Below are 16,692 nucleotides of genomic sequence, written 5' to 3'. Positions count from 1 at the left end.
GAGTTGCTACCCACGCCACCCCCTCCTTCTTATAGCCTCGCCGACCCCCTCAATCCCTCCCGCTGCGCGATGTGGGACTAAACGAAACGACCAGCCTCTGCTCCTCGCACGCACCCGCACCGGGTTCGCTGATATCCTGAAGCTAACTGTGGGTGGGCTTTTGTTTCTGCAGCCCGATGGGCTTCGACTTGAACTGCAAGATGGACGTGGAGCCCAGGCCCAGATCGGGAGGGGGAGACGAGAAGAAAAGGGATCGCGTGCTACTCACCTCACCCGCAGCTCGTGCTGTCCAAAAAAAGAGAAGAAAAAACGCAGCTCGCACGCAAGTCGACATCACACGAGGCGATTTTTTTTATGGACGTCATCACACGAGGCGAGTTGAATTCCAAGTCGCTAGCGCACAAACCTGCCGTCTCTCCTTGTTGCAAAAAAAAAAAACACCTGCCGTCTCTCATCCTACTCCCAAGCTTCCACGAGCCATCCAAAACAATAAGACCAGTCATAATGAAAGTAACTTAAATAGTAACATCATACATTTAAATACAAGATTACTTATATGGCAGCTAATTAATGAGGAGAGAGGAGTTTGTGGTAACTTAGCTAATTACTCCCTCTTTTCCGGTTTATAGGGCTCAATTCAAAAATCTCAACAATCAAGGTAGATGGTGAGTGGTGTAATATTTTTTGTAGTTTGTAAAAGTACCCAATTAATGCTCTTGTTTTCCTCAAAAAATTATGTTTACCAATGCATTAGTTGCAATGCATGCATGCATAAAGTACATGCATTGATCAATTTTCTCTTAACACTTGCATGCAATGATTTAATGCACCTTGGAATCTGAACATGTGATGAGGAACAACCAAATTAAGCCTTATAAAATGGGAAAACTAAAATTTTAAGATAAGCCCTATAAACCGGAAAAGAGGGAGTACTGTAACATCACACATTTCAAGGCATAATGAGTCTATAGTCTAATAAATGCACTCTTTCATGATACCACTCATATGTTACTGCCCACTATGAAGGTAGTAACATAGACTAGTAACATCAGCAAGTTACTTGTCACAGCCCTAGAGCTTGCTTGTAACTAGTGGCATTGCATCCATGCATCATGTCTAAATTTCTTTAAATTTGAATTGGGGAATTGGAGAGCCTCAGAAATCATTTAAAAAGAAGATGATCAACATTAAAAATTGCTTCAAATGTTTCCAAGGAAATGTTCCTTTTCAGCTTTGAAAAATATTGGCAAGAATAAAATGCAAACCAATATTTTTGGAGTGACTGAAACATTTATTTTGGGCCTTTGAATTAATTCAATAACTATTTGCATTGGATATATATTTGATATATAAATAATATATGTCCAATAATACTAGAACATTTTATGTGGTTTGGTATATTTTAGTCCTAGCCACACAACTATTTTCAGGATTTTATAAAATGGTTTAGTATTTTACTAAACTAAAACAACACAGAACAATATTAAAAAAAATAACAGAAATAGGAAAAGCAGAGAGGAGAGAAATCTTACCTGGCGCTCATCTGGTAGCCCAGCCGGCCCAACTCCTGTGTGGCCCAGCCCATCTGGGCCTCCCCTGTCGTCTTCCTCCCTGCCAGGAGGACGGGCACGCGCCCGGCGCGCGCGGCCACGCGCCCCGGCCACCTCCTGCTTCCCACCGCTGCCCCGACGCGCCTGCGAGTGCCATGCACTCCCCCTCGCCCCCTGCACCTCTCCTCTCTCCCCCTGGACCCCATCCCCTCCTCTGCTCCCCTCTCGCGCACACCACCGAGCGGAGCTCGCCGTCATCGTCGCCGTACCCGTGGCCACCGGCCACCCCTAGCCTCGCCGATGCGCTCAAAGGCTCCGCCTCGACCCCCCTCCTCCTCCTCACCGAGCCACGCCCCTCCAGAAGCCCCGAACATCCTCTCCGGGCTCGTCTCCTACCTCGGACCCGCCGGTCGCCGTCGCCCAAATTCGTGGAACTCCGGCCGTTCCCGAGCAAGCCGAGGCCACCACTGCACTCCACGTGAGCTCCTGATCATCCTCCCCTCTCCGTTTTCTCTCTAGCATGCCGTAGCCGCCGCGCCTCTCTCCCCCGACAGCACGCCGCCGCACGAGCTCATCGCCGACGAGGCTCCGGTGGCCATTTGGTCCCGTGCATGCCTCCGTTGGGTTCGTGAGCTCTCATAGAACGCGTAGGTGCTAACCGTAGATCCTCCCGTGCACGGTGTCGTCGTTTTCATCGGCGCCCGAACTCCGGCCGCCGCCACAACCTCGCTTCCGGCGAACTCCGTCCACCCCGCACCCTTCCGTTGGTTCCCCTGGATGCGCGCGGCCATGGGCCACCTCCTGGTGCGCTTGGCACGTCGATCCGTCGTCCCTGGCGCAACTCCGGCGAGCCACCGCCGCTCTGGGTCGTCGCCGTCGTCCAACCGCCGGCGAATCCGACGTGGCCGTCGTTAGCGGCTAACCCCCCCTCACTAACCAACCCCCTAGGACACTGACTCATGGGCCCCACGCCCCTAATTAATCACAGCTTAACTCCTGTTTAGTTTAAAATTAATCACAGTGGCCCCACGCATCGGCGTTGACCTCGCTGACGTGGCCTTTGACCGGCCCCACACGTCAGTGACTTATGCCAGCGGTGTGTCACTGACCAGTGGGCCCCCTGGTCAAGTTTGACCCGGACCAGCCCCTGTTGACTCTGCTGGGGTCAGCATGACGCCATGCTGACGCAATATTCCTTTTCTGGAATTTAGTTTATTTTATAAATAATCAGGAAAATTCCAGAAATAGCTAAAACTTCAATAAATCATAGAAAATTAACCGTAGCTCCAAATCAAACAAGTTATATATGAAAAATGATCAGAAAAATTTAAGGAATCCATCTGTACCATTTTCATGCATGTTAGAACAACTTATGCCTACTGTTTTGGACAAAACAAATAAATGGCATTTAAACTCTCACATATGGAGTTTGAATTTGAATCTTGTATTCAAACCAACCCCATTTAACTTGTTGCTAGATGCATTAGCCCAAAACACATTCATATTGCCATGTCATAGCATGCATCATATTGTGCATTGCATTGATCGTGTTTCTTCTGTGTTTGCCGGTGTTGTTCCCCCTCGGTAGACGCTGTACAGATTATGTGATCGTTGACACTGATGAAGACTCAATGCTATCTTCAGAAGTGCCAGGCAAGCAAAACCCCCTTGTTCATTCCGATACAAACCCACTCTCTCGCTCCTGCTCTCTTTTACTGCATTAGGACAACAACGATTCATCTGTTACCTGCTGCGGTAGCTGAACCCCTTTATCCTCTGCATGACCTGTCATTCCACAGTAAATAGATGAAACCCACTAGCATGAGTAGGAATTGTTTGAGCCCTGTTGTGCCTACTCATTCTTGCTTGTTTGTCATGCCTGCTACTGCTTAGAGTTGTGTCAGGTCTGATTCATCGGGAATGAATCAGAGGTGTGTGAACATGTCCTACTGTGTGTGAGCTAAGTGGTGAACACGATTTGGTAAAGGTAGCGGTGAGAGGCCATGTAGGAGTACATGGTGGGTTATCTCATTGGAGCCGTCCTTAGGAACTGAGTTCTGTGTTTGTGATCCATGATTCAGCTACTACCATACATTGGGCCCTGAAATATGACCCCGCTCGACTTCTTATTCACCCATGTCCTCTGTCCAGGAGTTGCAAGTAGTTTCTGGTGTTTGTAGTATGCTGGAGGCCGTGGGCAGCGCTGACCGGAGGGGTGGGCTGTGATGCGGTAGGCACATGGCACGGTGTACCGGGCACCCGTTTGGTGTCTCGGGAACCCTGTTCACATTGTTTGGGGCTGTGAGCGAAACTCCGGCCGGATCTCCTCATGGATGGAACCCGAATAGGCGATAAACCTGGACTAGAGACTTGAGTGTTTAGGTAGGTCGTGGTCTACACCCACGTCGGCTTTCGCTTGAAGTCTGCCGAGCACATGTCGTGTGCAGACGCTAAGTGGTAAAAACATGTATGAAGAAGTACACCCCTGCAGGGTTAACATCATCTATTCGAATAGCCGTGTCCGCGGTAAAGGACTTTTGGGTTGCTTATATCAGTTCATAGACAAGTGAAAGTGGATACTCTAAAATACACAAGATAAGCGTGAGTGCTATGGATGGCGTTCTCGTAGGGAGACGGGAGCGGATCCATAGTGGTGTATTGATATGGTGAATATGTGGACTCGTGTGCGCCACCTCAAAAGAGTTGCTTGCAGTCGTAGTTCAGGATAGCCACCGAGTCAAAGCTGGCTTGCTGCAGTTAAACCCCACAATCCCCTTTGTTGATAATGATGCATATGTAGTTAGTTCTGATGTAAGTCTTGCTGGGTACATTTGTACTCACGTTGCTTATTTTATGTTTTTGCAGAGAGACTTCGGTCTCGCTAATAGTTCCGCGTGGACTTCGACGTTTAGCTTGTTACCTCAGCTACGATCTTGTGCTTCGGCAAGATTTGGTAGATAGTCAGGCTTCTCAGCCTTTTCATTTATAGATGTCTGTACTCAGACATGATAGCTTCCGCCTGTGTTTTGACTTGTATGCTCTGAATGTTGGGTCGTAGGACCCATGTTTGTAATATCTCGCTCCCCGGAGCCTATTGAATAAATACTTGAGCTGTAGAGTCATGTTGTGATGCCATGTTGTATTTGCACATATCGAGCATATTGCGTGTATGTTATTGAAATGCTTGATATGTGTGGGATCTGACTATCTAGTTGTTTATCCTTAGTAGCCTCTCTTACCGGGAAATGTCTCCTAGTGTTTCCACTGAGCCATGGTAGTTTGCTACTGCTCCGGAACACTTAGGCTGGCCGGCATGTGTCCTTCTTCGTTCCTGTGTCTGTCCCTTCGGGGAAATGTCACGCGATGAATACCGGAGTCCTGTTAGCCCGCTACGGCCCGGTTCACCGGAGTCCTGCTAGCCCAGTGCTACAGCCTGGATTCACTCGCTGATGACCGACACGTTCGATGCTGGGTCATGGATGCCTGTCCCTGTAAGTTTGTGCCACTTTGGGTTTACGACTAGCCATGTCAGCCCGGGCTCCTTATCATATGGATGCTAGCGACACTATCATATACGTGTGCCAAAAGGCGCAAACGGTCCCGGACAAAGGTAAGGCGACACCCGTGGGAGTACCGTGCGTGAGGCCGCAAAGTGATATGAGGTGTTACATGCTAGATCGATGTGGCATTGAGTCGGGATCCTGACATTACTACTCTATGTTACACTCCACTGTGAGCAGTCTAACAATAAGGTGTGCATCAAGGGTACTATGTGAGTCTATCCACCTGGCGATTCTTACTGTGGCGGCGAGATTAAAAAGAAAAGGAAGAAGCAAGAGAAAGGGGAGAAGTGCTTGCATGAACCCGGGTACATATGAACCCATTTTGAAAAACACATTTTTAAATTCTAAAAATATCTGGAAAAAAAATTGCATGGGTACGTCTCCATGTTCTATGTGCGTGCATAAAGTTTCACGGAAAAACAACTTTTTTGTGGCATGTGCAAAAAAGACAAAAATTATATCGTGAAACACTATTTAGAAGCACTGAAATTTGTCTTTTTTGCGGAGGCAAAACAAAGAGACATCTTTTCATAAAACTTTGTGCCGCGTACACACATTTGCAAACATGTATGCGTGATATTTTCTTTTGATTTTTTTGATATTTTAAAACGTGCTTAAAATGCATTTTATGATAAGTGGATGCATATGCGTTCAGATGGTGCCCTCTCGAGAAAGGGTATCTACCATCCTGAGATAGTACCTGCGCTGGTAAAACTTTTTTCGTTTTCTTCTCTAAGAAGCCATTCCTACTCTGTTTCTTCTCCACGCACGCGACCTCTTCTCTTTCTTTCACCTCTGATCTCTCCCATACACCACGCGACCTCGAGCTCTACGGCCTCCAAGTTGGAAATGGCAATTTTGGAAGGGAATCGAAGTGTCATATAGTAATATCCAATTATCTCTGCTTTGCTCCATCCATTTTGTCCGAAGTTTGCACTCAAGGAGATATTACCTGAGTATCCAACCCGTAAAAAAAAAACAAAACAAAAAAAACTGAGTATCCTCTCAACCTGAACCTGTATATTTTGGGTTCTTGCAAGGATTGCAGCAGGCAAGTACCTTTCTTTCAAGTTGATTCATCTGCCTACTCTTCTCATCCTTAACAACAGCTTCCAATTTTAGCTATCCAGGTAAACTAAGCACCCTTACAGCAAAACTATCAAAGAAAAACGGCTCAAACTAACAAAGTTTTTTTCTTTTGGTTTGGTTGGGGTGCGCCGGGCCCAGGCAGCAGTGCAACGCCTGGGCGACACGTGAAAGCCCCAATGGCAAGCCATTATGGTGGACCCTCCCTCACAAAAAATAAATTTAATATCATTGTGGGCACATGGCCCACATATCAGATATTAAACTGATAAGAACAGATACTACACTTGATCTTAGCCAAAAGGCCGAGAAAGGTATGAGTTGCTACCCACGCCACCCCCTCCTTCTTATAGCCTCGCCGACCCCCTCAATCCCTCCCGCTGCGCGATGTGGGACTAAATGAAACGACCAGCCTCTGCTCCTCGCACGCACCCGCACCGGGTTCGCTGATATCCTGAAGCTAACTGTGGGTGGGCTTTTGTTTCTGCAGCCCGATGGGCTTCGACTTGAACTGCAAGATGGACGTGGAGCCCAGGCCCAGATCGGGAGGGGGAGACGAGAAGAAAAGGGATCGCGTGCTACTCACCTCACCCGCACCTCGTGCTGTCCAAAAAAAGAGAAGAAAAAACGCAGCTCGCACGCAAGTCGACATCACACGAGGCGATTTTTTTTATGGACATCATCACACGAGGCGAGTTGAATTCCAAGTCGCTAGCGCACAAACCTGCCGTCTCTCCTTGTTGCAAAAAAAAAAACACCTGCCGTCTCTCATCCTACTCCCAAGCTTCCACGAGCCATCCAAAACAATAAGACCAGTCGTAATGGAAGTAACTTAAGTAGTAACATCACACATTTTAATACAAGATTACTTATGTGGCAGCTAATTAATGAGGAGAGAGGAGTTTGTGGTAACTTAGCTAATTACTGTAACATCACACATTTCAAGGCATAATGAGTCTATAGTCTAATAAATGCACTCTTTCATGATACCACTCGTATGTTACTGCCCACTATGAAGGTAGTAACATAGACTAGTAACATCGGCAAGTTACTACTTTATGTTACACTCCACTGTGAGCAGTCTAACAATAAGGTGTGCATCAAGGGTACTATGTGAGTCTATCCACCTGGCGATTCTTACTGTGGCGGCGAGATTAAAAAGAAAAGGAAGAAGCAAGAGAAAGGGGAGAAGTGCATGCATGAATCCGGGTACATATGAACCCACTTTGAAAAATATATTTCTAAATTCTAAAAATATCTGGAAAAAAATTGCATGGGTACGTCTCCATGTTCTATGTGCGTGCATAAAGTTTCACGGAAAAATAACTTTTTTGTGGCCTGTGCAAAAAAGACAAAAAATTATATCGTGAAACACTATTTAGAAGCACTGAAATTTGTCTTTTTTCGAGGCAAAACAAAAAGAGATCTTTTCATAAAACTTTGTGCCGCGTACACACATTTGCAAACATATATGCGTGATATTTTCTTTTGATTTTTTTGATATTTTAAAACGTGCTTAAAATGCATTTTATGAAAAGTGGATGCATATGCCCATGGGTTCAGATGGTGCCCTCTCGAGAAAGGGTATCTACCATCCTGAGATAGTACCTGCGCTGGTAAAACTTTTTTCGTTTTCTTCTCTAAGAAGCCATTCCTACTCTGTTTCTCCTCCACGCACGCGACCTCTTCAGCTCTACGGCCAGCTGGGAAGGACCTCGCGCCCGAGTGCTGCGCCCAGGCCCACAAAGCCGGCCATCTGGGTGAGGCCGTGCAGGGCAGGGATTGGGAAGGAGAGACATTAGCTCTAGCCAGATCGGCCGCGCGTGCCTCCGTGACGCCGGCCTCCCTCGTGGTCCTTCATTACCCCACGCTTCGAGCTCCACTGCCGCCCTCTCCTTTCATCTCCTCTTCCACCACGTGGATGGGGACGGTACCCTCAATCACCACCACCGTCGACGGCGTACTCTGCATCCCTCATCGACCCATCGAGTCGCCCTCCCCTTGGGTCCAACCGGCTTGGTTCTAGCGGCGGCGCAAGCTCCAGCCGTGCAATGGGAAGTGAAGCAAGGTGGGCACGTACAGATCAATCAGCAACTCCTTGTCGTGTGGCTACATCGCCGGCGGTGGTCGGCCGAGTTCAGCTCGCTGGTGAGTTCAATCCAACCCATCCTCCCTCTCTCTCTCTCTCTCTCTCTCTCTCTCCATTAGATGGCAGCGCTGCCGAACCCGAGGTGCAAGCGACCATGGCAAGACGAGATGCCGCATCTCTCCCATTCCTGCTTTACAATACAGACTACCATCTCTCTCTAGATTTTGTCGTCTTTGTTTCTGTGCCTGCAAGATGTTCTACGAAATGTGGTCAATGAATAGCGCTTTGCAGCTCATACTACGTAGTAGGAGTGTAGGACACCAGGTTGTTAGATCTGCAACTTGGGATGTGCTAAATTAAATAAACGTGTGGATTCACACATTCTTACACTTCTGTTCCTTGCACTCGTCCAATGATTGTGATAGCCTTGTAGTACTAGGGAACCAGGAATCTGGTTGACTCAAAAAGAACTCAAGTGCAACACTAATTGCAGGGTAATGAGTTTTTCTTAAGGAATTTCACATGAAACAATTCAATTTTTGCATGATTTGGAGACAATTTTGATGTTTCAGACACATACATTTGATTTGAGCTTTTTTAGTTTGACACTGATCCAGCTCCAACATGCATCCTTTACATTTCTTACATGCTAATATGAGCAAATCAAATTTCTGTTGTACCTTTGGACCATATAGGTCCTTTGTTTGCATTTCGGGCTGTTGTACTAATGTTCGGGGCAATGGAAATCTTGTGCAGTAGTCTGTACGTAGTTGAGACTAATAAAAGAACGATGACATGTTTGTTTTTGGGTATAAATTTATGTTTTGATCCTCCGGTCTTACCCTGAGTAGCAGTGGCAAGGAGCCGACGGAGGAGCAGGTGGGAGGAGAAGGTGCCGGTGGTGGTTTCGATCAATGGGAGGACGCCGCCACCACGGATCTAATCCCCATTCATCTCCACCATCGGTGGCCATGTGCATGTGTCTCGCAGGATCCAGCTTCTATTCACAATGCATTTACTGATTACTCTAATGCTTTGCTTCATATCCAAAGCCTATCATCAGACTTAATTTGCCTTGCACAACCAGGTGACGAAACTTGAATCCGTGTCATCAAGAGGAATAGATCAGGAGAGGGCGAGATATCAGAAGGTTGAAGAACTGAAAGAAACAATAAGAACAACAGAAGACGCAAAAAATCATTCACTCAAAGAGTATAAGCTTATTAAGGTAAATCACCCGCGTGTTGTACTTGATAGTAGCCTTATGAGATGTGAGCTACTACTTATTTCTAAACTGTACAATTCAAGGTTGTTATGATGTAAGGTTAGATTACACCATTTCGTAGCATTTACTGATCGATCATTGGTTTGCCCCTTTTTTAGGTATCCTGCTTTTCAAGTATGCGGTGCTGTAGTGAACTAGTGATCGATTCATGTGTGGATTAGTTTACCTCTTTCTAAGGTATCTTGCTAATTATCCTAAAGGCATGCTATTCCTTTTTGTTTGTGTTAAGCAGGTAACTTGTAATGGTTGCTAATTATATATTCATGTGCACCAGATTATGCTCTTTTGACTTCGTATCACTTTACTTATACTTAATTACAAGCTAAGTATCTGTTTACTTGTTTCCATTAAGAAAAGTATCTTCAAAATATGTGAAGGTTATATAAGATCAAAATATTAACATGTAAATCTGAAATATAAACATCAGTGAGCAATGCTCCTGCATCAGGGACTCAGGGTATAAATGTGCGTTTTTAGATTGAGTACATTCTATTCCATTAATCGCTACGACCAGCAATATCGTCTCCAGCTACCAAACTGAGCACAAAGTCAGGATCACCATCTAGCTAGCCAAACACACGTCAGCGACCTTGTAACAATGCATCTTTGTTTCTCAGATATTTTTTTGACCTGTATACTATTTATTTGGTTTGTGTTCCTGTTCTTTATCGAAAAATATATCCATATTGTTTATACACATTATTACCTCTCTGTAAAAATTGATGTTTTCAGAGATCCGGTGAAGAAATGTCCTTCATCGCTGAGACTATACTGTTGGACAGTGTCATTGCTTCTGAATCAACTAAAGTATCTGTAATATAAACCTGTTGCCCATGTGTTCATATGTGCTTATCAGTGCAATAAGCATCTTTCATGTCTCTGTTTCTAGCCATCTGATTGATTTCAATTTCTTTCTGATATGCATCGCGATATAATGAGTTTATCTACGACCACCTCATCACTAACATCCGCAATAGCAAAGTCACCGCCAACCTAGCCGCAGCCGTAGCCAAGGTAAACAACGCCTTCTATCCTTACACTTGTAGTCTTCGTTTTGATTAGTGCGGTCCCTGCTGCTAGGGTTTGATTTCTATTCGTCTGCGGTGCAAATTGCACTAGTTTACCTGACGTAATCAGCGCCACTTATCTATTTCAGGCCCTACAATGTTTTGCCCCTTTTGACTATAGATTTGCATATGAACAGGCTGGCATAACTGGATGCGATAAGACAAATGGTAATCTTCTGTACGCAGTAAGCACCCATACAATTTTTCCTGCTACATCTGAGAATTTTTATTTTCTTCTTCAGTTTGTACTATTATGAGATATGGTCTTCTTGCTTTCTTCTTCTTCACTTACTACCCTTCTAAAGTCATAACATGGTCCTGCTTTCCAGGGATGTCACATGTTCTACAATCTTTGGTGTTTCGGGATCATTTGGACAAGTTTACAGAGGAGAATGACATGGAACAGTAAGTATTTCAGTTTAAATGTGCTCTTATAGTGTTGAAATTTATTAATTAGTTCCTTGGCGCGGAACACCTCTTAGATCATTGTAATCAGACGGTTTATATACTAATTTTCCGAGTATTAGATTCAAGCACTAACTCTGTTCAAAGTTCAGCTACAATAATCAAATCTTCAAGGATTGTACTGTCGTCTTGATAATTTTTCAGCAAAACTGTATCCCACTACTTGGTGTATTATCATTGGCTTTTGTCATTATGATCCCATGTCTTCATGAACCCTACACATTGTAATGCCTTCCAGATTTCAATCCATACCGGTTACATTACCAGGTCTATTCTTATCTAATTTTTATAGCTCGCTCGTCTTGCTGAGATGGAGGTGAAGTATCAATTAAAGTTCTGGAAATTGGCCTCCCACTGGGAGGAATTGCAAAGTTGTTTGCTTAGGATTTGCTCATGATTGTTGATTAGAACGAACATAATTGTCCATTGTCCTGCTCTCATTAGGTATGTCGTTTCAATGAAAGTACATCTGCATTCTGTTCATTTTCCAATCCACTTTCAACAGACAGTTTGCATTATCTGCTCTGTTTTTGGAGCTGGAGCAAGGAATTAATTCTGTTTTAGCTCTCATCTTTCCTTATGCTGTGAATCTGAAGTATTTCTTGCTATGTCACTTATGATTAAGAACCCTGTACAACTAGATCTTGCACTGTCGCCCTTGGATATTGGGAAGTCTGAAGAAGCCTGTGGTTTAGGTATGTTTTTGTAATCAGAATATATTTATATGCTTCTGCAAATTATAAATCTTGTATTCACATTCACTGATTGTACACTAGCATGCCCCTGTGCCTGAACTTGTTCATTTTGTACGGTTCTTGCGAATCATGCTGGTCGTTCAGCGCGTCTGGGCATTGGAGTGGGCCAACTACCTGACGATGGGAAAGATGGAGATGCTCTCTGAGCAACAGTTGCTGCGACCATGAGGTGGGGCTCCCTTTCTTTGGTCGTTTTATTAACCATGAGGTGATGTTAATAAAAATGAAATCTGATTTAGTGTTACATGTAGAGATCTTTATTTGTGCTTTATAAAGTCAGATTAGTTTTGGTTTTTCACTTCTTTGTAGGTCAGTATACTGACGCATGCTACTATAATCATGTGGTGCAAAAAAGTGATTTGTCTATTTTTGTGCTTCGGCCTCCTTCCAATTTCAGGTGGCCAACCGTTACTTGATTATGACGAGAAGTACCTAAGTTCAATACCAAAGATTAGTGATTCATGTCAAAAATTTCAGAGTAGAACAATATGTCTTTAGGTTGTCCTTCCCTAATTAATTCAGTCATAGTAACATTGATATGCTATTTCTTTTTGGCTGCTCACACATCTTCATAACTAGTGGTCGCACCCTTGGTGCGCCTCCTGAGTGGTGACTCTGCGGTGCCAGGTATGTCTCCGCCCATTCAAGTTGCTTTCTTCATCTTTTTTTAGCACATGCACATGGCAATGATGAGGTCTTTGGTCAGCGTTTTATGTGAAAAGCAAAGCAAACTCCATGACAGTCAATGAAAATGAATATCGTCTCTTTCCATATAAGTGGAACTGCAGCACAGTACTCCTAACAACCTGCAACTTAGCTATTTTACGGTGTGCACAAATACAAACAAATACAGCTTTAGAACGTGGACGGACTGACAGTTCCACCACTTCCTGGTCCTCAGCGTCCAGCACCCGCAAGGATAACTTTAAGTGTGCCGCTAATTCCATGGAGTATTTTAGCTGCCAATGGAGATCCACCTGCACATATTGACAAAACACGAATTACTCCCTTCAAGGATATATGAGCCAGAGTTAGCAAATTTGCATAAATGATACAGTAGCAATAAAGAGTGAAATAGAAGCATAATGTACTCCCTCCGTTCCTAAATATTTGTCTTTCTAGAGATTTCAATAAGTGACTACATACGGAGTAAAATGAGTGAATCTACACTCTAAAATATGTCTATATACATCCGTATGTGGTATTCCATTTGAAATCTCTAAAAAGACAAATATTTAGGAACGGAGGAAGTATATGTTAATGTACTCAGTGATGCTTGTCCCGCTGCTAACAGCTATTAAGCTAGCCGCTTGTGCAACCAATCCATGCTTGCAAAATTGATCCAGTTTCCTTGAAGACGAAGCAAACGATTCTGCTATACGAGTCAGGCAAATGGAAACATGTTCCAACACCTGAAATAAATCGATTGAGAACATCAGCATCTAAGAATAGATGGTATCATGGCATAATCAGGGTATGCAAATACAAACAACAAGCATACTTTTGCATCATGGTAGTTGAGAAAATTTGTTAGCAGTTGAACCGCTTCCATTACGAAATCTGAGGCGTCTCAAGGAAGCTTCCTACACATATTAGGAGTCGTAGGTAAAACCACTCTCTGTATACATTCCACCCAGAAAAAATTGCGAATAATAATAAAATGTAGTACACTATGTGTACAACAAAAAGACAGTGATATGGCAAATTACTATGTCCCAAGTTCTAAATGCTGCAAAAAAATAACAACTTAAGTATTGAGAATGTTATATCTAAATGCAGGAAAAACATGAAAGTATTTAGTAAAATTACTTGAACACCGATGGAGAAGAAGTCAAGATATGACGGCACTGCAATTAGTGCGTCAGCCCTCAAGCAGGCAGTTGGACACTCCTGGGATATCTTCTTAAGTGCTTGTAAGGACTAAAATACCCAGAAAAGGCAAGTATCATGAAAAAGAAACCAACGTGTGCATGAAATCAATTCTGAATTTTACACATTACTGTGACGGCCTTGTATAGAATATATACTTCATATTTCTCTCTAAAAATATATTTGCAAGGCAGATAGCTAATTCATATAACTATAACAATTGCTAATTAAAGAATAGGCAGCAAATCTTATAACATGAGAGCTTACATCTTTTGCCAAGCCCTGGTTGTTGTTGGCTTTGAGCTCCTGAACCCGCTTCCTCACATAGTCCAGCCAACTCTCAACTTCTTGATTTCCTCACAATAGTGATCTCCCCTGAAATCAACCGCGAATCCTAGTTCGATGCCATGGACTGTAAACTTTCATTGTCTGGAGAAAAAGTAATTAAAAGTAGGGTAAATAATTAGAGAAAAAGAACCTTGATTTTGTGAGATCTCCTTTCTTTTTGGAGATGTGCAGTCTTGTCTGCTCTCATCACATCCAATGATTTCTTGAAGTATGATGGATCAGAATATCTCTTCAAACAAGTCCCAACACCAGCATTATCAAATCTGAAAACATAAATCATGTTAGATACCCGAAAGCGCTTTTAAAAAAGAAAACAAGCATCCTTACCTGTCGAGAAGGTAAAGTCGTGGTGGGTCTCGACATTCTTCATAGCAATCTATCATAAACCATGGCAAATCACTGGATATGAGATGATTTTGCTCATTTCAAAGTTTTGTGTGCCAGTCAGAGTCTACATTTAAAATTAAGTAAAGCCATGTGATGATCTTAAACCAAATTGTTGATTATGGTCAAGAGACAGTTGATTATGAGACTGAGTTAGAAATGGGCCATTTTGTACCAGGACAGCTCTAACATTATGGACAGATTAACTCATTGCCGAAAAAGGTTTGTAGTGATTTAGTGACACCAACCTCAATCAGTTGGCATTTTTTGTTTTGCAAGTTTGACCTGATTTCAGATTGCTACTGCTAATACTCATATCAATCTGATGAAGCCAACATTAGCCAACTTCAATTGCTATCAATATAGACCGATAAATTAGTGTGAAATAAAAATGGGCAATATGATTATCGGCGACTAAAATGTGTGCAAGAATCCTTAGCTCGTTTTTTTTCTACTTGCGAACACATGTATAGTCATTGATGAAGTAACGACCTGGTACATTAGCAAAATGTATATGCCTCTTCTGATTTTTCAGAGAGATGGAAGCGCTGCTTCAATGTTCTGTACTCGAGTTAGCACCTTACGCCCCCCCCCCCCTAGCTGATGTAGTTATAATTAACTTGCTAATGGTAGGTCATGAAAAAAAATCTGCCGCAAATCTGGTATGACCAAAGAATATCTCAGGCATAGTGAACTAAAGGTTAACTATTTAAGATGAATATTAGAGGATTTGTGGCATTCCTGAAGCCAACTCAAAGCTAGCAGATCAATTCTACCTGACATAGCATCTCCATTACCAAGGAGCTTCTTCCTTTCTTACAGGGGTATGTGTTCGACCAAAAGGCATTTTTTTCTCGCATCAATATTGGAAGCCACTCCCCTGACCCACTTCTCTGTATTTGTCTTTAACATATTTGCTAGCCCTGAAATTTGTAGGGAATTTTTTAAGACGCAAACTATGACAGAAAAGTGTGAAGCACACTGATAACAAAATTAGCTCACCCATTCATACTGCTGCAGAGTAGAGTATTTATGATCTCTGGTCAGTGTTGTAAGCTGGTCTTCTTTAATCCCAAAGGCAAGGGCACCATCAGCATGTGCTTCTGCAAAAATCATCACTAAAGCAATCACATCAGAAATTCATGAAAATGATTTGTACTGTCTACAACAAGAACAAGGCAAAAAGGACCATAAATGGGCATCCAACACAAACCTAGCATCACCCAGACAGGGGGAGGGGGAACGGGGACATACCTTGACAATTTCCATGGCATCCGAGAAGAACTTCCTCCTCGAGCACCTCCGTCGTGGATCCCTGGAGAAGAGGAGATCCTCAACGAGCTCCTCGCCCGCCGGCACGATGAGGATCTGCGACGGCGTCCCAGTCAACACCGTCACCTCGCCTCCAACTCGCGCAAGTCGCGACTGCCTCGATAGCGCACCACACTCATAGGTTCTCCAGATCGCGCCCGGCCGCCGCGCCAACTTGGCTCTGCTCCACTCGTGACGGCCGTCGTGGCCGCTCCCATGATACGCCGATCTGGTCCGCCGCCATCGGCCGCTGCTGCTCCTCCACTGCCAGCAACCGCAGCTGGCCAAGAATGAAACACCATCCCCATATTCTCTTTCCTTCATTGAATTGAGACAAATTATCAAAAAAGCTAATCTCAACTAATTTAACCTAGGCATTGTGAATTCTCAGCATCCAAAGAACCAATTTGAGAGATAAAACAATTACCGATAGAAATTTGTGATATATGCTTCCTTTAGCTTTGTCAAATCAGAACGTAGTCCCACTAAACATCCATTGGCTCCAGCATTTTCCTTTCTTCCTCATCAGAACGTGAACAAGATAGCACAAGCATCATCTCACAAATCTGTACATTATCTGCAGTCCAACTGTTCCATACCAGAGGAGAGAGGGGAGTGGCGAGCTGTACCTGAGTGGAGATGTAGGGCCGGCTACCATGGAGCATCGGAGGCATGGCAGTGCTGTGGTCGGCTGCTTGCCGGTAGCACCAGAGAAGACGTCGCAGTGGCCGTGCTTGCTAGCATGGCGGCAGCCAGGAAAGTCAACGCAGCAACCAAGGACTCGAACGAACGGATCGGCGGAAGAGCCGCCTCGCACGACCTCCACCTCCGCTGCCTATACAGCCTGCCAGGCGACTGTCGAGCCACCTACAGTATGCCCCTGCCTGAGGCCGCCGTCTAACCACCTCCCACACCAATCC

The 16,692-nt window shown here is 44.2% G+C and overlaps 2 long non-coding RNA genes and 1 other non-coding gene across 12 annotated transcripts; 1 reads left to right on the top strand and 2 right to left on the bottom strand.

Annotated features, from left to right (window-relative positions):
* Positions 1–6,320: 6,320 nt before the first annotated feature.
* LOC123063941 (U2 spliceosomal RNA) lies at positions 6,321–6,517 on the bottom strand. Its single transcript, XR_006430635.1, has one exon. It is a non-coding gene; the product is annotated as a U2 spliceosomal RNA (small nuclear RNA).
* A 1,346-nt stretch (positions 6,518–7,863) lies between these two features.
* Positions 7,864–16,641, top strand: LOC123062587 (uncharacterized). Of its 5 annotated transcripts, none has more exons than XR_006429791.1 (10): positions 7,865–8,347; positions 9,376–9,516; positions 9,672–10,587; positions 10,778–10,825; positions 10,970–11,045; positions 11,398–11,549; positions 11,747–11,800; positions 11,945–12,029; positions 12,258–12,487; positions 16,356–16,641. It is a non-coding gene; the product is annotated as an uncharacterized lncRNA (long non-coding RNA). The 5 variants fall into 5 exon arrangements; XR_006429792.1 differs by lacking the exon at positions 16,356–16,641 and having other exon boundaries at positions 7,867–8,347; positions 9,672–9,750; positions 10,306–10,587; positions 12,258–12,475; XR_006429793.1 differs by lacking the exon at positions 16,356–16,641 and having other exon boundaries at positions 7,864–8,347; positions 10,730–10,825; positions 12,258–12,475.
* LOC123062586 (uncharacterized) lies at positions 12,607–16,692 on the bottom strand. Of its 6 annotated transcripts, XR_006429787.1 has the most exons (12): positions 16,402–16,692; positions 16,200–16,289; positions 15,716–16,090; positions 15,464–15,564; positions 15,238–15,384; positions 14,405–14,453; positions 14,208–14,340; positions 13,997–14,123; positions 13,670–13,780; positions 13,362–13,443; positions 13,127–13,272; positions 12,607–12,837 (listed from the first exon to the last, which is right to left on the bottom strand). It is a non-coding gene; the product is annotated as an uncharacterized lncRNA (long non-coding RNA). The 6 variants fall into 6 exon arrangements; XR_006429786.1 differs by having other exon boundaries at positions 12,607–13,272; positions 15,464–15,579; XR_006429785.1 differs by having other exon boundaries at positions 12,607–13,272; positions 14,405–14,528.

Source organism: Triticum aestivum, chromosome 3A, assembly GCF_018294505.1.
Source record: "Triticum aestivum cultivar Chinese Spring chromosome 3A, IWGSC CS RefSeq v2.1, whole genome shotgun sequence".
Classification (NCBI taxonomy): Eukaryota; Viridiplantae; Streptophyta; class Magnoliopsida; order Poales; family Poaceae; genus Triticum; species Triticum aestivum.
This window is presented reverse-complemented; position numbering and strand designations above follow the sequence as displayed.